The sequence below is a fragment of the Suricata suricatta genome, chromosome 5 (assembly GCF_006229205.1).
Source record: "Suricata suricatta isolate VVHF042 chromosome 5, meerkat_22Aug2017_6uvM2_HiC, whole genome shotgun sequence".
Classification (NCBI taxonomy): domain Eukaryota; kingdom Metazoa; phylum Chordata; class Mammalia; order Carnivora; family Herpestidae; genus Suricata; species Suricata suricatta.
Window position 1 is genome coordinate 73,886,573 of NC_043704.1, and position 6,661 is coordinate 73,893,233.

The window sequence follows — 6,661 nt, forward strand, 5'->3', positions numbered from 1 at the left end:
CCCCCCCTGCCGATTACAGTGACATGATGTCATTTTTATTGAGGCAAGATTAGATTTTTTTTCAGTTTTCAAAAGTGTGGTTCACATGATCTCTAGTACTTTTCCTATTGAGTGAAGACCACAGAGCTGCCAATTCCAATTTTCTTCAGCTTTTATCACTAGAAGAAGCTTAAAAGAAAAAAGGAAGGGGGAGAGAGGCTGATTGAACATACTCCCTTTGGCCCGGGCTGTTGGCGTGAGGGTGGCAGGGGACACCCGCATCGCCCACTCCCTATTGTGGAGCTGGTGTTACAGGAAGAGGTCAGAAGACCTGCGTTGGACCTGTCGCTGCCGCGCAAGGCAGCACGCAGTCCACTCGCCTGAAGGGTTTTCATGCCAGATAAGGGAAGAGAGGGAAGGTCCTGTCTCAGGTCGCTCCCGGCAGTCAGGAGAGTGTTAGAGAGAATGCTGATCCTTTGGGAGACCATCAAGTACAACAAACACTAGGAAAAGTTTTCTCCTCTTAATTCTAGTTTTGCCAAGTCTCACCTTTGGAGGCCACATTTCGTTCAGCGCATTTACTGAATATCTACGATGTGCCTGGCTATGCGGTGAAGAAGGGAAAGCACATTCCCTGCTTTTTCAGGACAATTGAAGAATGCTGACGTGCACGGATCATGGTTTTCCAGGTGCCAACTCAGCCTTCAAAATGTGTGGTGTGGGGGAAAATCATGAAAAACAGGTATCCAATCACATTTTGGGGGCATACAATGGGAGAATGAGGTCTGCAGGAGGAAAGGACGTGCAGGTGTGCAAAGGAAATGCATGCCTCCCACTTCATGGGAGTCTTAAAGTGGAAGCAATGTTTATATATTACCACCGTTGACCAGCCACATTCAGACTCCTACAGACGTGTTACTCCCACAGTCTGTAAAGTAGTGGGGTGCAAAACTGACCACAGCTCTATACCGCACCTAGCACCTGGTAGGTACTCAGTTAGGGTTTGTTGAGTAAATGTGGAGTAAGCCCCCAGTTCCCAGAGGTCACACAGGTTCAAAAGTAATCAAGAGAATGGTCCCCAGTCACTTGGTAGGAAGTGGGGGAGTCAAGACTTGAAGTTAGAAGTCTTGAGTTTGCACACTGAAGCTCACCAGCGTTCCGTTCTCCTAGAGGCACTGCCTCTGGAGAGTTCTCTAAATGACTGTCCTTCCTTTGACTGGCAGGAAGGTGACTCTGGAGGTTCTCGAAGGTTGTGGTGAGTCTTTGGAGTCATGTGCGTAGAGGGAGGGCAAGCTGACGTCAGACATGGACAGGACACCTCATGAGAGCCTACTTATGGGAAGGTTCTCCCAGGGTTGAGATGGTTGTGCTAAAGCACCTGGGCATTGGGTATTGTTCCTCAGGTGTGGATTTCTAAGTGGTCCCAAACTGGGTAGAGACTACCCTTGTGAAAGTCCACGCAGCGCTCCAATTCCCTGTCTCTGTCAATCATGTGGAATGGAAGAAGCTGAGTTCAGAAGCAAACTTGTGAAGAAATTTCTCCCCATTTGTGTCTTGTGAACCTTGATTTTTCTCCTCCAAGGAGGGAGAGAAGGACCATGTTGGGAGTGAGGTGAGTCCCAAGTACTTTAGAAGCCTTTGTCAGATGCAGAACCAGCAATGCCACGGGGCTAGAAGAGACCCAAAAAGTGATTGAGCCCCTTCCCCTGCCTCCTGGGGAAGAGGGTCAGAGCACGTGCCCAGAAGCTGGTGCTGGTTACGTCCCTGCCAAAAAATGCAGTGTGGGGACAGGGAGGAGGCCGAAGAAAAGGAGGGTCTGTCTGGATGAGAAAGGAGATCAGAGTGTGAAACTTGAGCTTTTTGTCTACTCTACCCTAAGAATGTGAGACTGTATAGAAGGCTTTGCACTGGGAGTCAGAGAAGAATCGGGTTTTAGTCCTGCCTCTTGTAGACTCATGGTTTATGTCCCTAAAGTTGGTAGTCACTGCTGCCTCTCTGGGTCTCATTTTCCCCATCAGCAGTCTAATGGTTTTCAACCAATGCCTTGGGAGGAGTGTCCTCCCCATGGAGTGCAGAGACTGAACCTAGAGGGGATGCTGGGTGGGAGGGGCTTTTGCCAGCCCTCAGATCCTCCTACCAGAATGACTTGGCTTTTGCTTGTTCTCATTGTCCATGTTCTCATACGATTTTGTTCAAAGGAAGTGTTCCTTTGGTTTTTGTGTTTAAGTTTGAAAACCACCAACTTAGAGGCTCTCAAAAACCCCATCAGCACTAAAATCGTGTGATTCCTCCCTTCTGCTTCCCGGACCTTTGGACTTTGTCTCTTCTACCCTGTAGCTCATTATGTGTTAACTACTTGTATCCTTGTTTTTCTCTTTCCAGAGGCTCTCGCAAGCCAATTCCAGGAACAGTTATGAGCATGTGGGGCCTGTTGCAAAGGCTGCCTGGGACAGGGTACCCGGCTCTCAAACTGCCCACACTGCCATGGAGTGGACTGGAGGTAGCTGAATAAAATATTACAAAACTACACTGTGTCATACTTTTAATATTCTTCTCCGATAACTGGGGACCTTGTCTTCTATCTCTCAACCAACTGGTGGGTGTAGGACACTTACTAGGTGCTTAGAAACTATTCGCTGGAAGGACTGAGGATGAATGGCTTGTTCCCCTCTTCGGGAGGAGTCACAGATGTCCCCATAGTGAAGAGCATTCCCAGGACCGACTGGAACTATGTGGATGCTATGAGCTCTGTGCCCTCCTTTTAGGAGCTGAGCTGATGACAGCTATCAGGAGTCAGCCCCTGTTATGGGTTCAACTGTGTCCCCTTAAAAAGGATGTTGAAGTCCTAACCCCCAGTACTTCAGACTGTGACTTTATTTGGAAATAAGGGTTGTTAGAGGTTTGTGAAGGGTGGCTGCCGATGTAATTAGTTAAATGAGCTCATGCTGGATGGGGTTGGAAATGATGCATGTAGAAGCCACGGAGCACTAAGGAATGCCAGCAAACATCAGCAGCTAGGAGAGGCAAGCAAGGATTCTCCCCTATAGGTTTCAGAGAGAGCATGACTCCATGGGCTCCTTGATTTCAGATTTGCAGTTTCCAGAATTGTGAGACAATAAATTTCTGTTGTCTTAAGCAGCCAGTTTGTGGTCCTTGGTTATGGCAGCCCCAGAAAATGAGTAACATCACCCTACCCCTAATATTACACTTAAAAGGAAAATCTGCGACCTCTTTTTCCTTTGCCCTCTATGAAGTTTTCACAGGAAAATAGGTTTGGCTTGAATTTACTGGTTTGAAGCATTAACTACAGTCTCTTATCAAAAGACTTCATGTATTTAAAGCTCTAGAATCTTTGTATATTGGGTCCTCATCTATGTGCATATATTGGGTTGTAAAATAAACAAATCAAAAAAGCCAGTGGCTTCCCTCAAAATAAACCAAAAAGTGCCACCCCTCGCCCTCATCTTTTTGAAGGCAAATTTGCTGAGAATTGGCTGCTTCATTGGACATGAGCATTTGAACATGAGTTTGGTCTGGGGATGAGTTTCACTTTCCTCTCTAAGCAGGATTGTCTGGATGTGGAATCATTGCTCACCCCTCCACAGATATGATACCACTTGCTTCTGAATATTTTCCTTGAATTTGGTTTCATGGACCATCTTCCTGGGGGCAGTTTGTCAGCTCTGGCTTCTCCTCAGATGCCCCCCGAGGATATTCAGGAAATTGTAGGACCCACCTCACTTTGGGTTATTGAATAACTCGCAGGGCATTGAATGTCACAGTTAAGAAAACAAAGGTGCCTACCTGGGGGGCCAAACGACCTCACAGCCCCAGCTGATCCCCTGGTGTGGGCTTGCTTTTGTCAGGGACACCCTCATCCCAAGCCCCACCCACATCACGCTCTTCTAAGCACCTAACCCGATATTGTCACTGTCCTCATGTGAATGCCAGCAGCTTAAGGTTCCGATTAAGCCCAGGTATTGCATGCTGGGAGAGGGGTCCTTTTTTTCAGCCTTAAAAACAGAAGATGTGAATAGAAGGAATGCAAGGCTCATCATATTTTAATTCAAAATTCATCATTAACATCCCAATCTGGGGTTCCAGCCCTACTAGGTTTAGAGAAGACCACACCATCACCTCCCACCAACTCCCCCTGCCCCTTCCCTACATCTGACCTGACTGACCTGGGCTTTCTTGCAGGAAAAGGAAGGTTCTGGTACCATTTTTCCAGCATAGGTACCGAGCAGCAACACTGTGGGTATCTTTGCTCCCCAGATCTTTGGTGTGGAAAACAATCTCTGCTGGGTTTCAGTCCCCGGGACCTCCGTTAGGCTGGATCTGTGGAACTGCTTTTCACCACTGCCTCCCAGTCACTGTCTCTGAGAGATTACTACAGACAAGGAGAACTGGGGATCATCTCCAAGAGTTGGAGAACTGGGGGAAACCGAAGGGGAGCAGATCCTTCTGCGGTGATGTTACATTCATGCTGTTGTTCATTCATCCATTCACTTATTCATTCATTAATTCAAAACAGACATTTTCTGAATGTCCATTAGAGGCCACACTGTATGTGTGATGTGTTGGGGGAAACAAAGACAGTGTCAGAGTTCAGTGATGCTGGTGTGACTTGTGCTTAAGGAGAAGTCTGTTTGGGCAGTTTGAGAAAGTTCTGGAGAAGAAGAGAGATCAAACAGTGACCTGCAGAAGCGGGGGCTCAACATCAGAGTTACAGAATTACTAGTTTGTTAAAATGCAGATTTCAGACTCTCATCCCAAACCTATTGAGCCAGAGTCTCTGGAATGAGTCCCTGGAATCTGCATGTTGATGCTTAGGTACTAAGTTGGAGAATGTCTGCTTTAGGATGTGTTAAACTAGCACATCAGACAGGATGTTCCTATGAGATCTGAAACCAGTGCCTCTGGGGGAGCAAGACCCAGAGTTCCATGTATTTATAGACTCATCCTAACTGAGACCTAGCATTGACCAAAGGCCAGCCAATGACATCTTCTTGCAAAATGCAAGGATAGAGTCTCAATGTACCTTAACCAATTTTGTCTCAAAATCTTTGAGCATCTGCTTTCTTTCCATTTCTCTCCCTGTCTTTTCTGAGGACATCGTTTGTCTAAGGGGAGGAAGGCACACAATAAATCTGGGAAAACCACCAGGGTGAATGGTTTCTGTTGCCCATTGCTGGGCTGCCTGCTTGGGGAGGACTGACACTCCCCTTTGAGGCTCCTTTTGTGGAGCACCTGCTAGGGCTCTCACATAAGGGTCCAGGTAGTCTTCAGCTCAGGAGAGACAGCCCCACCGGTTCACAATGGTTCTCCTTAGCTCTCCATAAAAACGCGGGGGAAGGGCAGCGAAGGGGCAGGCTGCACACCACGATGCGTAAGGTGCCATGTGGCTCAGTGAGTAATCACTGCTGGTGGAGATCCTGACTGAACGTTGGGTTCCCTGTTCATCCATTTATTTCTCTTATTATTCTTTTATTTATTATTACCACAGACTCTGTGCTAATAAACTTAGCACAGATTTTAAAACATGAGCAAAATGCTAAATCTTGTCCCAAGGAACTCAGAGTCAAGTGAGGGTGTCAGACAAGTAAACAGTCACATGGAGGCTGGGGTAGTGGCTCAGGTGCACGCTGGTCTGAACAAGGCCACAGGGGAATGTGAGGGGAGGGGAGGGATGCAGAGGGGCAGAGTGGTAGGGCAAGGACCACCAACGTCGGGGTGCTTTCGTTCTTCCCGGGTGTTCCAGTCAAGAAGCTCAGCGATGGCTATTTCCTCATTCAATCACTCAGTGACTGTGGATTGAGGACCTATGATGTGCTTTGTGAATTTTTCATGCTGCTGTCAGAGAATCAGCTAGACAGATCATTAGGTCACCCGATCAAACCAACAATTCATTGCTCCCCTGGCCAGTGACAAACTACAGCCAAGCATGGGGGACTAAACAGAAGAAGTAGAGGATTTGTCTGGCCCTCGGCTGAACAGAGATGGTCTTATGTGTCCAGTCACCTCCAAAGCTTCCGGTTTTGATAAAGGTAGATCCTGGCCGCTAGCTGGAGAAGGATCGCTCCCTTACCTGGATGAAGCAGTTAGGTACATCTCTTCTTCTTCTTTTTTTTTTTTCTTTTAAGTTTTTATTCATTTATTTTGAGACAGAGAGAAAGGGGCAGTGTCATTACGGACCCTGACTTGGGGTTGGGACCCACATATCAGAGACCATGACCTGAGCCAAAGTTGGACGCTCAACCAACTGAGCCACCCACGCACCCCAATCTCTTAATTTTTGTAACAGAATTCCAGTTCTGCTGTCTGCTTGGCTGGTATCTAAAGCATGGGCATCTACAGACAGCTAATATTTATGTGTTAATAATGAGGTTCATTTCACTTTATTTCCAATTATAATATAAGACCGTTAAAAAAATAGAAAATACAGAAAAGGTGAAAAAAGATAAGTCCTCTCATTATTTGATATTCTCTTCCTTTTCTTTTATGGTTTTACATGGTTATGATCATTGTAAATGTACAACTTTATAATCTCCTTTTGTTATCTAATATAATAGCAATGCAAATTCCATTTTTAATGACTGCATAATTTTTCATCAGTTATGTACCATGATTTATATATGAAGATATTTGAGAATATAGGTTTTTTTAAAAAAGTTTTAATATT

General features: G+C 46.1%; 1 long non-coding RNA gene across 5 annotated transcripts in view; it reads left to right on the forward strand.

The window, feature by feature from the left end:
• LOC115292701 overlaps positions 1-2,506 on the forward strand; it is an 18,649-nt gene extending 16,143 nt beyond the window's left edge. For 4 of the 5 annotated variants that reach the window (XR_003909095.1, XR_003909098.1, XR_003909096.1 and 1 more), the window contains 3 exons: positions 513-721; positions 1,383-1,591; positions 2,362-2,506. This is a non-coding gene — a long non-coding RNA (uncharacterized LOC115292701). The remainder of the gene's footprint in view (positions 1-512; positions 722-1,382; positions 1,592-2,361) is intronic. The other variant, XR_003909097.1, reaches the window with a different exon arrangement.
• The last annotated feature ends 4,155 nt before the right edge of the window (positions 2,507-6,661 follow it).